The sequence below is a fragment of the Bison bison genome, unplaced genomic scaffold, assembly GCF_000754665.1.
Source record: "Bison bison bison isolate TAMUID 2011002044 unplaced genomic scaffold, Bison_UMD1.0 scf7180017864310, whole genome shotgun sequence".
NCBI classification, from domain to species: Eukaryota; Metazoa; Chordata; class Mammalia; order Artiodactyla; family Bovidae; genus Bison; species Bison bison.
The window spans coordinates 3,010,023-3,025,903 of record NW_011494882.1 but is presented as its reverse complement, the minus strand read 5'-3'; positions in this window follow the sequence as shown (position 1 = coordinate 3,025,903).

Below are 15,881 nucleotides of genomic sequence, written 5' to 3'. Positions count from 1 at the left end.
ATATATATTTATTATATATATAATTATATATTATATATATTATTATTTATATATATTATATATATATAATATATAAACATATATATATTATATATATATACACATATATATATATATGTGTATATATATATATATTTCTCCTATTTCTCCTGCCCTGAAGCTAGGGGACAGAAGAGTTGATGTATTTTAATCTTCTCTTGGACGATTTATTTAACAAGTGCTTATATTGTCCTTACCATATACCAGGCACTAGGGCACAATGCTTTCCAAATATGAGCCAATTCCATCCCCAGGACAACCTCCTGAGGATGGTGCTGAGATTCTTCATGTTATGTAGTTGGGGAAATGGTAGCACTAAGAAGTAAATTGCTGCTGTTGCTAAGTCACTTCAGTCGTGTCCAACTCTGTGTGACCCCATAGACAGCAGCCCACCAGACTCCCCAGTCCCTGGGATTCTCCAGGCAAGAACACTGGAGTGAGTTGCCATTTCCTTCTGCAATGCATGAAAGTGAAAAGTGAAAGTGAAGTCGCTCAGTCATGTCCGACTCTTGCGACCCCATGGACTGCAGCCCACCAAGCTCCTCCATCCATGGGATTTTCCAAGCAAGAGTACTGGAGTGGGGTGCCATTGCTGTGTACAAACTCACATGTCTGATAAGCAGCAGGGTTGGGATTCAAATCCAGACATTCAGATACTGTATCCAGACTGTTAACCACGATATTATGGCGGGGAAATGGGGCATGAATTTCTTGCTTTAAGGCTTTCTGGTTAAGAATGCACTTGCCAATTCCCTGCAGGGGACATGGGTTCGATCCCTGATTGGGGAAGATTCCATATGCCTCAGAGCAACTAAGCCCATGCACCACAACTACTGAGGCTGTGCTCTGCAACAGGAGAAGCCTGCAATGAGAAGCCTGTGCACCTCAGCTAGAGAGCAGCCCCATTTGCTGCAACTAGAGAAAGCTTGTCTGAAGCAACGAAGACCCGGCATAGCCAAACTAAATAAATTGATTAATTAATTAAAAAGAAAAGACTTTCTAATGAGTCAGTTTAGTGTTTCCAGGACTAACATCAATTTTTGACTCTTTACATTAGACACAAATGCTTTTCTTTCTTTTTTCAAAATACTTTAGGAAAATTATTACAGCTCGTAGCAAATGAATGCAGAGTCCTATAATTCTGTGCAGGTATTTTATTTGCATCTTTCCCTTTTGAAGTCAGATGGTCTGAGTTCATTGTTCTGGAAAGTCTGATGGCATCTGTGCCTCTTTTCGCCATATTACTGCTCTCCCTTCCCTCTCATCGCTTTTCATAAGTTTTTTCATCAACACACAAGGCCTGATTTATGTTTTGAGAGCCACACCCTTTTCAACAAAGCATACACAGATGCCATATATAAATGAAAAGTGACCTTTACCCATGAAAAGAATTTTGATGAACTGCAGGAAGTAATATACTGTGAAGGGAAAATACTTGTTTGATCTTTTTCTTTCTTTCTTTTTTTAATGTAAATCACTTCCCATGAAGAACAATCTGAGTGTAATGAGGTTCTTTAAGTGGAGACTACAAAGACCCCCAGCATATTAGAGAATAATTTCATTTGTGCTGGTCTCTGACTTACTGCTACTAATGGGGTGTGCATATCAGGGAGGCAGCAAGAAGTTGAGGGCTGTTGAAGGAAAAAGCATTTAGATTAGTCAATGACTATTTCTTGGTTACAAAACATGGGCTGGACTCTCCATAGCAATGTTTTCAGACTATACACTGGGACCCATTAGTGGACTCTATGGTCAGTGTTAAAAGAAATTTTAAAAATTAAAAGAGAAGAATAGAAAATATCAGAATGCATGACACAGAAAAACAACAGAGTTTTGTGAAACTTTTCTAAATGGGTGTGTATACAGAATGTCTATAATAAGCTGCAATGTAAACTGTCTCTCTTACTATGCATTACATTCAAAAAGTGTTTGAAAAATACTGCTCTGTAGAATGGAAGTAGCCAAAGGCTTTTTCGCTACCATCTGAGAATGTGCACTACAAGACAGAATGAACTTTCTTGATGTTCTAAAGGTGTTAGGGGAATTCTATACAGGTGTTTCTGCAGGGAGTATTAGGAGAGAGGAATTGTAATAGGAGTAAGTGGCTCTACTCTTCTGGTTAGTGAGGGTGCATTTCTGAGATGAGGTCAAAGAAGGACTCTGAAGAGGGAGGTCAGAGTCTAAGGAGATAGGAAATGGTGGCTTTTCCAACCTCACAGGCTGGGAGAAGAAAACCCAAGTTGCAAATGGCTGATGAAGGTAGACTGTGGAAATCTTCTGGTAGGATCGAAGGAGCAGGATCCAGGAGAGAACAAGATGAGGAGAGTGGATCTATAATTGCAAACTACATGTGTATTGGCCAAAACTGAACCATAGAGGTTTGCTTAGACTAGTCTGCTGTTTTTAAAATTAAGATGTTCTCACAAAGATTGGGATTTCCGGTTTCTCTAGAAAAGTAAGGCCTTGCTCCCCTCAGTCTGTACTCATATGTGGGAGTAGTTGGCTGGTACTGATGAGCAGGCGCTCCCTGTGTGCTGTCCCACGGGATTGCCCCTAGTACATTCAGCTCTTAAAATTGAAATTTAATTGAAAGTTCAGTTTCAAGTAGCCACTTTTCAAGTGTTTGATAGCCACATGTAACTGATGTCTACCATATTGGTCAGTACAGGTACAGACCATTTTTATCATCACAAAATTTCTATTGGACAATGTTGCTGTTAGATCCTGTGTGCCCACTAGTCACTGCTTTCCCCTCCTTGGGGTAGCCCCACTCCTTTCTGTTGTCTGCCTCGCTCTTCAGGCATTTCTATTTGCAACTTACGTTCAGTTCAGTTCAGTTGCTCAGTCGTGTCTGACTCTTTGTGACCCCATGAATCGCAGCACGCCACTGTCACCATCTCCCAGGGTTCACTCAAACTCACGTCCATCTAGTCCGTGATGCCATCCAGCCATCTCATCCTCTGTTGTCCTCTTCTCCTCCTGTCCCCAATCCCTCCCAGCGTCAGGGTCTTTTCCAATGAGTCAACTCTTCACATGAGGTGGCCAAAGTACTGGAGTTTCAGCTTGAGCATCATTTCTTCCAAAGAACACTTAGGGCTGATCTCCTTCAGAATGGACTGGTTGGATCTCCGTGCAGTCCAAGGAACTCTCAAGAGTCTTCTCCAACACCACAGTTCAAAAGCATCAATTCTTTGGTGCTCAACTTTCTTCACAGTCCAACTCTCACATCCATACATGACCACTGGAAAAACCATAGCCTTGACTAGACAGACTTTTGTTGGCAAAGTAATGTCTCTGCTTTACAATATGCTATCTAGGTTGGTCATAACTTTCCTTCCAAGGAGTAAGCGTCTTTTAATTGCATGGTTGCAGTCACCATCTGCAGTGATTTTGGAGCCCAAAAAAATAAAGTCTGACATTGTTTCCACTGTTTCCCCATCTATTTCCCATGAAGTGATGGGACCAGATGCCATGATCTTAGTTTTCTGAATGTTGAGCTTTAAGCCAACTTTTTCACTCTCCTCTTTCACTTTCATCAAGAGGCTTTTTAGTTCCTCTTCACTTTCTGCCATATGGGTGGTGTTAGGTTGGCTAAAAAACTCTGTCAGTAAATTGTGGGAAATGAAACCTATCCTAGTTGATCACTGACTCACTGAAGTATCTTGAATTGAGTGTATGTGTGAGTGTGTGTGTGTGTTCTTTGCAAAGGAAGGAGTAACATGAAAATGACAGAGACTGTGTTTGTGTAAATAGCATCTTATAAAGTTACTTGTACAGAAGAGTGGGTTTCAGTTAGAGTTCTTCATTAGAGGGAAAAACTGTAGAAAAATAAAACTGATTTTCTGTCATCTGCAGCTGTGAATATACAATGGGGTGGTCAGGGCAGAACCAAAAGGATCAAACCTGGTGAGAGTAACTAACAATAAAGCAATGAAGAACTTGCCAGATAAAAATTAGCATCCCATTACAATGTGGGACGGTAGAGTACCTTCTGACTCTCTCCAAATATTACAGGACTCAGGGAGACCTGACAATGACTGAGTTTATCTGATGAACATAGAAGGCCTGCTGAGGTAAATCAGACCTGAGAGAATTGTTTGGGTTTTGTCGTGTTTAGCTGACAATTCTAAATTTACCATCTCAGCTTAAATATCCATATTATTTATGCAGGTACAGTCATTAAATATTCACCTTTGAGCTCAGTAACACACACACACACAAACACACATATCCTTTAATTTCCAATGCTGTTCCCAAGAACATAAGAGGGCAGAGGGCTTCTAGAGTCATTATATATTAACAAGTTAGGGGTTGTATTTTAGCAAATTTTAGCTATTTCTTCTATCTTGATTGTCTTGTCTTAAGCTCTTTTCCTGTGGAAGTGGGTGGAAAAGAGGAGAGAACCCTGAAATTCTTTGGACAGTGAGAAAATTTTGTTTTTCAACCTGCATTTGTTCACTGGCATCACTACCTACATTTTCCCAGGTTCGCATATGAGAATAATTATTCCTCACTTCAGGAAATCCATTTTTAAAAAGTCCATTTGACTTCAAAGGATCCAGCACCCTTACTAGGGTCAGCTCAGCCGAGGAGACAGCTGGCAGGAACCCTTGCCCCGGGGCGAAACTGGACTTTCCTGGCTCCTTATTTCTTGGAACTTGTGCTGGAGTCCTGGGAAGTCAGGGCTGTGCTCACCCAGAATAGGAATGTCTGTCCCTAAGGGCTGAAAGTAGGGGACAGCTCTGTCTTTCCTGGAGTCAAGACCAACTGCTTCAAACCCCCAGTGCCTTTTACAGGGGCAGTAAAAGGGCCCAGCACAGGGTCAGGGCAACTGCCATCCTGCCCGGATATGTGACCTTAGGTGAGTCTTTTAGCATCTATGAGTTTCTGTTTACTCAGGTGTATGGAAGCATTCAACTGAATCAGTCTCCCTTTTGATAAATATAAAAATCTCATGTCCTTATTGGATCTACATCACGGTCACTGCAAAATCAAACTTCCTCCTAAAGCATCAATAGAATTAGGATCAATGTTATACTTTGGTGAATAAAACAGAAAATGTTCACATTTGCACATGTGGTAAGAGTTAACTCTACTTAAGGGCCCCACACAGCACTTCTTAAATCATACTGGGCAGAGGAATCATTTGGAGAGGCTCATTTCAAATGCAGACTCCTGAGACTTCCCTGGTGATCCAGTGGTTAAGACTCTGAATTTTCACTACAGGGGACATGAGTTCAATCCCTAGTCGGGGAACTAGGGCCAAAATATAAATAAATTTTTAAAAATGCAAATTCCTGAGATTCTATAGCAGGTTTGGGGAGATGCTAGGAATTGCATGAACAATCACACAAGGTGATTCAGTGTCCAGAGGGGATATTTAGAGGAATCTTGGCACTGGCTCTAAGTTTCCAGATATAGAGAAACCATGTCAGTCATGTTCAGCACAGAATTCCAGTGCACCCCGTGCCTTGTAGGGAACTCAATGTTAGCCATATGCTTTGTTAATTTAATCCCTCTAATACTTTTTGGTAACATCCAAGAAGAACATGTCAAGTTTCTTTTGAGAGCAGTTATTTTTACCTGATTTGTTCACAGTTGTAGGTTCAGCAGGGAAGATATGCCTGGCACATTGAAGTCTCTTAGTAAACATTTATTTAGAGACTAGATGGCTCTCTATTACACAATGATTAGAATTGCTCTTCATTTTCCAATTATGAAATTATGTTTCCATATAATTACCCTCTGCCTCCAGAGGGTAACTGTGGCCTCCCCCATCACCCAAACCCAGTGAGAATTTACAACCCAATTTTCTCCCCATCAAGGTGGAGGGATTTAAGAGCAGCATCTCAATGATGCTCCTAAAGCCCTAGCTCAGCCTTCCTTCCTGAAGAGGCCATAGCGTGGGAACCGTGCATCAACCCCCTCCACTCCCCTCTCCCGCCCATCATCACTAGCCTCCAGCAGCCTTCCCCAAAGCATACAGCTGCACCTGACCTCACGCTGCAGCATCATCACTAGCTTCCAGTAGCCTTCCCCAAAGCACACAGCTGCATCTGACCTCACGCTGCAGCACTGTAATCAATGAAGCTCATAAACTGCCCGAGGAAGGACACCCCAGTGTAATGAGCAGTCCCCCTGCCACCACTCCTGTGTGGCCGGCCACCACTCTATCATCAACACCTGCTGGCCCGCCTGCCCACCCGCACCCTCCAAAGGAGCAGTTCTGGCTCCTGCATCTGTGCTCTCAGCAACAAGCACAGTGCCCAGTGAAGGATGAAGAAAGACCAAGGTGGGGACCACAAGAAGGTAGGAGAGCAGAAAGTGGGGGGCTGCTTGCCCCTGGCAGGTTCAGAGGACACTTCCTCAGAGTGATCCTCTTGCCCTGAACTAAACTTGTCCACTCCTATTATTTTCCCAGCACATCCCATTCTTTTCTATCACTGCACAGTTAGCAACTGTCAATGGCACCCCACTCCAGTATTCTTGCCTGGAAAATTGGAGTCGGAGACGACTGAGTGACTTCACTTTCACTTTTCACTTTCATGCATTGCAGAAGGAAATGGCAACCCACTCCAGTGTTCTTGCCTGGAGAATCCCAGGGACGGGGGAGCCTGGTGGGCTGCCATCTATGGGGTCGCCCAGAGTCGGACACAACTGAAGCGACTTAGCAGCAGCAGCAGCAACTGTACATTTACTAGATTCCCTTCTTATTTATTGTCTTTCCAACTAGATTGTAAAATCCATGGGGCAAACCCATGTCTATTCTATGCTCTACTCAGAATCTCAAAAAAAAAAAAAAAAAAAAAAAAAAACCAAAAAACTTGTAGGTATCCAAAACATATATATTGAATGAAGGGGACAATATACCTAGTAATTTCCTGAAGCTACTCTGATCGATCCCTGCTCCAGGCAGGAAGTCTTGCTTCCTTCAGTTAGTCTTCCCCTCCACTCCTACCCTAGTTCCCCCAACAATGAGCAAACTTCCACACCAGAATGTGGGAGTGACAACTCTGGTTATTTCCCAGAGTGTAGGAGTGACAGTTTTGATTGGTTATTTGCTGGGGACACCTATCAATTGATACAAATAGTTTGCTGGTTGACACAGGGTCTTTAAAAATGACATGGTACTCCTGTATCAATAGAGATGATCTTACCTTGAAATTCATTTTTAAATGAATAAATCATAATAGCTCTCATTTCTGAACATTTACTCTGTGCCAAGTGCATAATGATATCCACTGTTTGTGGAGCATATGTGCCAAGCACTTAAAATATATCACTTCATTGAAGCCTTACAAAACCAAAGACAGGTGCTATTATTGTCTTCATATTATAGCTAAGAGTTTGGATAAGTTAAGTCGTTTGCCCAGGGTCACAAAAGTAGTACATGATCAAGAAAGACCATCTCTCTCTCTTGCTGTCAGACTTCCAAATCTATGATCCATCTTCTGCTCTTTGCTCTGAAATCTGCTTTGAGGAAGAGGAAGAGGTCTACTCATCCCCAGTGGATATGATGAACAGAGGACATGAGGGAGGGACCAGGTAAGGAAAGGAAGAGAAGGCAGATTCCTACTTGGGCAGGAACTGTAATCTCCCCTTCATGAAAAAAAGGAAAGCTTCAGATCAGTTGAGGGACTCATTCCAATGGGCCAGGGTGGTAGGAGAAGTTTATGTTTTATTTATTTTTTTTAAGATTATTTGTGTGTGTGTGTGTGTTTATACCATTTTAAAAGTCTGTATTGAATTTGTTACAATATTGTTTCTGTTTAGTGTTTTGGTGTTTTGGCCTCAAGAGATGTGGGATCTTAGGTGCCTGACTAGGGATTGAACTTGCACCCCCTGCATTGGAAGGTGAAGTTTTAACCACTGGACTACCAGAGAAGTCCAAGGAGAAGTTCAAAGGTACAGATCCAGTCTTTAGAGGCTCTGCTTTCACTTTAGGTTTGCCCAAACGTGAACCCTGTTGCCTTACTCCAGTATCAGATGCCTTAGGGACAACAGTGGGCCCAAGTCTTCTTGTGCTTCATCCATCCTTAACAGGAGCACCCTACAGCATTGTGGCTGGGTAAGCGACTCTGCTTAGCAAGTGAACAAGAAATAGTACAATTCTGACATGTCTTCTCCTAAAGTCTTCACTGTGTCTCAGGGAAAGTGGCTGTTTCCAAGCATGTCCCAGAACACACAGCCTCAGCAATGCTTTTGTTTATCAGAAAGGTGAGGTGTTTATCAGAAAGGTGAGGTGTTTATCAGGAGGTGAGGCACCAGTGTTAGTTATGTCTTTGACTTTGCAGTTATACTTGAAGCATTAAAATAAGGAAATTTTACATATCTTTTTCTCCTTCCCATCTTCCTACCCTCCAAACTTACTTCTTTCTTCCCGTACTTACTCCCATTCTTCCTTCCTTCCTTCTTTCCTTTTTTTTTTAAAAAAGAAAACATCAAAAGTTTGATGTCATTTGAAGACTAACATTGAACTGTCTTGACCTATTGAAAAGAGTCATTATGAAATTATGGATTCAACTATGCATTGATGAAACTTTTGATGAGTATTTTTGTTGAACATAATTCTAGTTGCATTGATTTCTTACCAGGTGTTTTGGCTTAGTGTCTAAGATAGAGTCCTGATGGTCTCTCAGAACTGTTCTAGAAAGTTTTGTTTTAGTCAGCTGGGTTGCTCTAATGGAATATCATAGATTGAGTGGCTTATAAACAACAAATATTTGTTCCTCACAGTTCTGGAGGCTGAGAAGTCCAGGGGTCTGGCTTATTCAGTATCTGATGAGGATCCACTTTCTGGTTCATAGACAGCTGTCTTTTCCTTGTGTTCTTACCTGGCAGAGCGGCAAGGGAGCTCGCCTCGGTCTCTATTATAAGGGCACTAATCTCATTCATGAGGGTCCTACCCTCATGACCTAATCACCTCCCAAAGGCCTCACCTCCAAATACCATCACTTTGGGAAGTAAATTTTAAGGTATGAATTTCCAGAGAGACAAAAACTTTCAGTGTACGACAAGTTCCTTCTCAATGGTTTAACTTTTTACTGTTCCTGGTGGCTCAGACGGTAAAGAATCCACCTGCAATGCAGGAGACCAGGGTTCTACCCATGGGTTGGAAAGATGCCCTGGAGAAGGGAATGGTTACCCACTCCAATATTCTTGCCTGGACAACATCATGGACAGAAGAGCTTGGCATACAATCCATTGGGTTGCAAAACAACTAACTTAACTGTTAAGAAAGTCCAATTTTCAGATTGAAAGTCTTACTCTACTGCTCAAATTCCAGAGGAAACTCAAACTGTGTAAGAGAAACAGCAGGAAAAGCAGGCCACCTGGATCTGTGAATCTCAAGCTATTTCTGCAGGCCCCATCCCCTACTCCATCCCCCACTCCATCCCCCAAGCCCAGATTTTTCACTACTACGTCACCAAAAGTATAGGCAACCAGTCAGTGAGTTTTCTGTCTTATAGGCTTAATCTGGGAGCCTGAGACCACCTGACCTTTAATTAGCAGCTATCAAGGGAAATAAAAAGGGAAATAAATATTAATAATATCTATTTTATAAAACATTCAATTTTGTTCACATGAATACTAATCAAAGCCTGCATAAAATTGTAGCACATCATGTTTGAGGAAAAGATGTGAGTTATAATAGATCCTATTTCCATAATTCTAACATGCTGTAATTTCCATCTGATGAAATGTAGCTATGAAATTAAAAGTGCCATTTTATGTGTGAAAGTTCTAAACCTGGAGTAGAAGTGGAGGAAGATATTTTTTAGAGTTTTGAAAAAGACTATAGAAAAATGATGGAAATATGAAGTGTTCTCTTGAAATTTATTAACAATTTAGGAGAAATAGTAAGAAAAGCAGTCAATTGCTTTTGATTGCTATGAGGGGGATAAAAGTCTTTAAAAATGTTATATTCCCAGCCCCTAGAACAGGGTCTGGCAAATAGTAGAGCCTCCATATTTTTTTTTTTTTAATGAATTTTTGAGTGCAAATTGGGGAAGAAGGCAGGAGGAAAAGGCAGAGCAGCCTTTCCTCTTAGGAACCATATTTCATGAGAACACCATTTTTCAAGAGGGAGGTGGTGTGAGGATCTGGGTGGGTATGATAGTTGGACCACAAAGGCAAGGTGTCTGTAGTAGTTTCTCAGTCTGTCATCACAAAGTATCATAAACTAGATGACTTTAAGAAAACCCAGAAATTTATTGCCTCATAATTATGGAGCTTAGAAGTCTAAAATCGAGGTGTCAGCAGAGTTGTGCTACATTTAAAACCTAAACAGCCATCTTTCCAGGCCTCATTCTAGCTTTAGGATGTTTAGATAGGCTCACAGTTTTCTGGCTTTATCCTTCTTATATGCCACAGATCTAGAATTGCTCTTTATATTATGTGGCCTAATAATAAGTTTTTGTTTTGCAAGAATAGCACAAAGCACTTTTTTCCCTGAACCATCTGAAAGTGAGCTGCCGACATAATGCCCCATCACCTTTGATATTTGAGTACAATTTTCCTCTACACAAAGACATGAATCACAGCACAACCATAAAAATCAGAAAATTAACATTGACACCACTACCACCTAATCCTCAGACCCACCTAGTTCCACCAATAATCTCAATGGGGTCCTTCAAACAAAAGGATATGATTTATGCTTACATGCTACATTGAATTGTCATGTTTCTTCTGTCATCTTCAGTGCAAAAAAAATTCCTTAGTCTTTCCTTAACTTTCATGACCTTAATACTTTTAAACCAGGCTCACCGGCCACATCCAGCCTGGTCACTCAGTTTTAGAAAGAATATTTTACCGGAACCCAGTTGCATACGTTCATTTACATATTGCCTAAGGCTGCTTTGGGGCTACAACAGCAGAGCTGAGTAGTTGTGACAGAGACCATATGGCGGGCAAAACCTACAATGTTTACTTCCCGGCCCTCTATGGAAAATGTTTTTTGACCCTTGTGTGAGACAGTACTAGAAGGGAAGAAAAAGAAATGAAAAGAATAAATATCAGAAAGGAAGAACACTAGTTTTAGTGTATTTTATTGCTTTCATGGAAACTCCTAAGGAGTCTATAGAATAACTGCTAGAACTAATAATTGAATGTAGCAAAGCTGCAGAATATAAGGTAGGTACAAAAAAACCCAGTCTTGCTACTCTATGTAAGCAACAATTGGTAGACAATATTTTTAATTTCATTAAAATATTGTCAGGAAACATGCTTAGAAATAAATTAAAATGTGCAATCCTTCTACATCAAAAAAGAGAAAAAAATGCTGAGAGAAATTAAAGACTTAAATGGAAGTGAAAAGTGCAAGTCGCTTAGTTGTGTCCTTCTCTTTGCAACCCCATGGACTGGGGCTTGCCAGGCTTCTCTGTCCATGGAATTCTCCAGGCAAGAATGCTGGAGCAGTAGCCATTCCCTTCTCTAGAGGATCTTCCCAAACCAGGGACTGAACGCAGGTCTCCTGCACTGCAGGCAGGTGGCTTTACCATCTGAGCCACCAGGGAAGCCCAAAGACCTAAAGAAAAAGAGAGAAGTACTGTATTCATATACTTAAGACTCAAGATTGATGAGATGTTAATACTACCCAAACTGACTATAGATTCAATGCTATCCCACTGAAAGTTCCAGCAGTATACTTGTAGAAATCAACAAACCTATTCTAAAACTTATCTGAAAATTCAAAGAATCTAGAGTAGTCAAAATTATTTTGAAAGAGAAAAACCAAGTTAAGTGACTCATACATATGACTTCAAGATTATGATTTCAAGATTGTGACCAGCATTCAAATAGCTCCCAATCATCCCTGCTTGCTGATATTATCCTTGGGTGGTCCCTTCCCAGGTGATAACAGGTTGGTCTGTGTGGCCAAGAGTCTATGACAGAGTGATGATATGTTGGTTCCCAGATTAAGTTATGAAAGATACTGTGATCTCTCTCTCTTTCATTTCCTTCCCTCTCTTATTCTCTCTTTGACCACTTGTTCTGAGAGAAACCAGTCGGTCCTGAACAGTCCTATGGACAGCCCCACATGGTGAGGAACTGAAGCTCATGGCCACCAGCCAGCAAGAACCTGAGGCCTCTGTCAGCAGCCGCATTAGTGAACTTGGAAATAAACTCTGCAGGCCCTGCTCAGTCTTACTATGACTGCAGTCCTGGCCAATAGCTTGACTACAAGCTCATGAGAGATTCTGAGATGGAACTACTCAGTTTAGGTGCTCTCACATTCCCAACTGTCAGAAATGGTGTGAAATAATTATTGTCTGTTGCTTTATGCTGCTAATTGTTGTAATGAGATAATTGTTATACAGCAATAGAAGACAAATGCAAAGACTTACATTTAACTTATAGTAATCGAGACAGTGTGGTATTGACATAAGGATTGAAAATAGCTCAATGGAACACAATAGAATTCAGAAATAGACCCACACATAAAGTCAATTGATTTTTGACCAAGGGACCAATATAATTCAAAGAGGGCAGTCTCTCCAAAGAATGGTGTTAGTAGACTCTTTGACATACCAACCACCAAAAATAATTCAAGGTAGGATACAGAGAATACCTTGGGGTGGGCAAAGATTTCTTAGGCTGATGAATGAATAAAGATGTGGGATATACATATGAATATATTATTTGGCAATGAGAAAGAAGAAAATTCTGTCATTTTGATGATACGAGTGGATCCTGAAGACATAATGTTAAATGAAATAAGTCAGACAGAAAAAGACAAACATCATACAATATCACTTATGTGTGAAATTTTAAAAAGCCAAATTTATAGGAGCAGAGAGTAGATTAGTGGTTACCAAGAACTGGGGCTGGAAGAAATGGGGAGATCCTGGTCAAAGGGTACAAACTCCCATCTATAAGATGAGTAAGTTCTATGGATCTAATGTACATCGGGGGGACTATAGTTAACTCTGTGTGTGTGTGTGTGTGTGTATTTTCCTCCACATCTTAGTTCGCCTACCAGGGATTGAACCCAGGTCCTCAGCAGTAAGAGCACAGAGTTTTAACCACTGGACCACTGGGGAATTTCCAACAATGTTTTATTATATGCTGGAAAGTTGCTAAAAGAGTAGATCTCAAATATTCTTTCCACAGAAAAGAAATGGTAATTATGTGAGGTGATGGAGGTGTTAACTAACTCTATTGTGGTAAACACTTCAAAATATATGTGTATAAAATCATCACATTATTTATCTTAAACTTACACAATATGAGGTCAATTATATCTCAATAAAACTAAGGGGAAAACCACATATGTCCACAAAGACTTGTACAAGAATGTTTATAACAACTTTGTCATAAATGGTAAAAACCTGGTAACAAGCTAAATGTCCCTAAACAATTGAAGGGTAAACACATTATCCTATATTTATACAAAGAAATACTACTCAGCAGTGCAAAGAAGCATATTAGTGATACATACAACAAAAGTGAATGGATTTCAAAAACAGTATGCTGCATCAAAGAAAGCTAGACACAAAAGAGTACATACCTGATAATGCCATTTATATAAAGATCTACAGGTAAAACTAAGCTGCAGTGATGGAAATCAGAACAGCAATGGGCTCTCGATGAGAGGTAACTGATGGAAGGGAACTGGAGAAAACTTCCTGGGGGATAAAAATGTTCTGTATGTTAATCCGGGTGCATGTATTTGTCAAAAAACTCACTCAGCTGTATACTTAGAATCTGAACATTTTATTACATGTAAATAACCGTGCAAGAAGATGAATTTGAATGCTTTGACAGGGCAGGCACTTTATAGATCCTGGCTATTTATAGCACTGCAAACATACTAGTTGGTTTACATCAGTCCTGAGAGAGACCTAGAAAATGGGAGGAGTGTCGAATTGAGTCTTAAGAAGGAAAGGAGAGAATGGAGAAGGGAGCCATTCAAATGGAAAATAAACACAAACCAAAGAGGTTGAATATTCACTTGGCCTTGGGTCTTACATTGCCTTGGACTATTTTCCCCTTTTCTCTTTAAGATGAGATTTCAAACTCTTCAAGGGTGGTGATGCGTCTTATAAGCCTTTGCATTTCTTATAACTCTAGCACTATTTTCTGAAGAGAGATAGAATTTGGTAATACCATAGAAAGAGAGAGAGGCAGCGAGCTGTGATTTCAAATATTTTTCAGTGAGTTTTTGCGTGTGTTTCCTGGAATGGTTGACTAACAAATTATATGAGAACCAGGACTGTTCTGTGTTTCCCAGTCGGGCTTGGTGTCTGGCACATGGAATAATGTATTTTCATTGATTAACTGAAGTGTACACTAGAGAGAAAAGTAAATGAGCTTCTCTCAAAGGCCTATTGTCTCTCCTCCCTCACCATCCCCCACAATCTCTCAGCAGTGGAAATCTTTAAGTATGCTTTTTGTTGTTTTACAGCCGTTTGCATTTAAACTGGGCGTATCTCTATCCCATTTTATTAGCTATTTCTCATACCAGCCCTGTGAGGTTAGCGCTGTTATCTGCATGTTACAGGCAAGGGCACTGGGAGGTGAAGCCATTTGCCCAGGTCAGGATCCACAATGAGCTGCTGGGAGGGGTGGGATTTGAGTGCACTGGTTCCCTTTCCAGCCAGCTTTGCTGGTCCAAAGAGTGTGTGGCTTCCAACAAGATAATAAAATGTGGATTTTCTATACCAGACTTTGAAAACCATTTTAAAGACATTTATTCCAAGAAGAAAGAGATAGGATTGTAATTCTTTGGCCTGATTCCTTTTCCTGAGAATTTTTTAGCTACTGCCTGGCTGCCTGGGCTTCCCTGATGGCTCAGAGGTAAGAATCTGCCTGCAATGCAGGAGGCACAGGTGATGTGGGTTCGATCCTTAGGTGGGGAAGATCCCCTGGAGGAGGAAATGGCAACCCCCTCCAGTATTCTTGCAGGGAAATGCCATGGACAGAGTAGTCTGGAGAGCTATAGTCCATGGGGTCTCAAAGAATCAGACATGAATGAGCAACTAAGCACGCACACGAGGGCTGCCTAGGTTCAAGTTCTTTGAAATGACTCATTCTATCTAGAGATTCAGCACCTTTAGTTCCTACTCTAAACTGTTTATTTAACTTATATACAGAGTACATCATCAAAAACGCTGGGTTGGATGAAGCACAAACTGGAATCAAGATTGCCAGGAGAAATATCAATAACCTCAGATACGCAGATGACACCACGCTTATGGCAGAAAGTGAAGAGGAACTCAAAAGCCTCTTGATGAAAGTGAAAGTGGAGAGAAAAAGTTGGCTTAAAGCTCAACATTCAGAAAACGAAGATTAGGGCATCCGGTCCCATCACTTCATGGGAAATAGATGGGGAAACAGTGGAAACAGTGTCAGACTTTATTTTTCTGGGCTCCAAAATCACTGCAGATGGTGACTGCAGCTATGAAATTAAAAGACGCTTACTCCTTGGAAGGAAAGTTATGCCAACCTAGACAGCATATTGAAAAGCAGAGACATTACTTTGCCAACAAAGGTTCGTCTAGTCAAGGCTATGGTTTTTCCTGTAGTCATGTATGGATGTGAGAGTTGGACTGTGAAGAAAGCTGAGTGCCGAAGAATTGATGCTTTTGAACTGTGGTGTTGGAGAAGACTCTTGAGAGTCCCTTGGACTGCAAGGAGATCCAACCAGTCCATTCTGAAGGAGATCAGCCCTGGGATTTCTTTGGAAGGACTGATGCTAAAGCTGAAACTCCAGTACTTTGGCCACCTCATGCGAAGAGTTGACTCATTGGAAAAGACTCTGATGCTGGGAGGGATTGGGGGCAAGAGGAGAAGGGGACGACAGAGGATGAGATGGCTGGATGGCATCACAGACTCGA